Genomic DNA, 1620 nt, shown 5'->3' with positions numbered 1-1620 from the left:
GTTAATTGATAGATATAATCTATTAACATGTCTATTTTTGAAAGCGTTCTTACTTTACAGCATTTTTCACACCCGCCTAAAACTTTTGCACAGTACTGTATCTGCAGAAGATTGCCAGGGATGGACCAGGCATGCCAAAATATTCTTTCCTGGGTTTATTGCCCAAGATGACATAAGATGTGACGTGGATGAGAACCTGTGGCCAAATGCAGAAGACAGGGTTGACTAGCATTGCTACTGTATCTGTATCGGTAGATGGTGTATATACAAATTATTGTATTTTGGAATCACTCAATGCCAAAAAAATGCATGCTACTGGTTGCTTTGCACTGCTTGCAGTTAGCCGCTGATTCCTTCCAAATTACTCATTGTTAAATTTGCGATTTCCAACTTGTTGTGTAATCTTTATGTACAATGGCCGATGAGCACCGATATACGTTTTATCTATAATTTCTCTTCATATGACAAGGATTAAAAAGGATTTGCAATTAGATTGTCGACTTGATTCATGATGATGACTGCTAGCTAAGACTTTGCAAGTAAGACGTTGACATGATCAGTCCAATCATAGCTACTATTGATATAACGTGATTTGACCTCATTTTATCTTTGGCCAATGACCTCTAGAGCCTTATTGGAAGCGCACTTCTAATAGAACTCTATGGCAGGACCCAAAGGGCTGATATTTTGGATGTCTTACTTAGGACATAAACTTTGCGATGACATAGCGTCAGAACACTGAGCCAATCACGGCGAAATGCTCCTATTTTTTGCTGGCTCGCCCCACAACCACGGAAAGCACTGAGCTAGGCTGAAACACCTGCCTTTTGAACAGGATAGATAATAGACAGTAGTAGAAGTGTGTGTGTGTGTGTGTGTGTGTGTGTGTGTGTGTGTGTGTGTGTGTGTGTGTGTGTGTGTGTGCATGTTATGTGTGTAGGCGTACAGTAGAGTGTGTGTGTATTCCAGACTTGGTACCGCTTGCCTTGCGGTAGTGGAGAGAACAGCCTGTGGTTTGAGTGGCTGGAGTCTTTGACAATTTTATAAAATAAGTAAAACCATATATTTATTTGAGGTTTCCTCAAAATGGTTTTAGGAATAAAAAGGTTTATTTTTTTTACCGCATAAAATGTGATTAAAGAAAGCAGCGAAATAAAGCGACAACGGCACAAAATGTAGAATCCACAATTCCACGTTCTGCCTGGAAAAAGCTGCAGTTATTTTTCTGATCACAAGATGGAAGCACAGACCTGAAACCCAACCATTTGTCATTTCCAAATTGTTCTTTTGCCCCATAGGTTGTTATACTGTACCCATGGTGAGCAATAATTTTGTCTCGGGCCACATCGGGATTTCAAAATTCAGCATAGGGCCGCACATAAAAAAAAACATTCAGCGGAGGAACAAAAAAAAATACAAAATACAAAACATAGTAGTTTATAAAGTGGTCAGTGGCAAGTAACTGGAGAGGAACACGCACTTGTTTTGGTCCTAAAAACGAAGAAACTCGGCGCAAAATTGTAGGAGTAGACCCTCCCCCCGCTGGAGAGGCTTACGGTATTATAATACAGCCTAGAACATTTACCGTTTAGAATGGTTCCACCTTGAAATGATCCTATA

This window comes from Salvelinus namaycush, unplaced genomic scaffold (genome assembly GCF_016432855.1).
Source record: "Salvelinus namaycush isolate Seneca unplaced genomic scaffold, SaNama_1.0 Scaffold395, whole genome shotgun sequence".
Taxonomy (NCBI): Eukaryota; Metazoa; Chordata; class Actinopteri; order Salmoniformes; family Salmonidae; genus Salvelinus; species Salvelinus namaycush.
The sequence above is the reverse complement of the archived record's forward strand: the minus strand, read 5'-3'. Positions refer to the sequence as shown.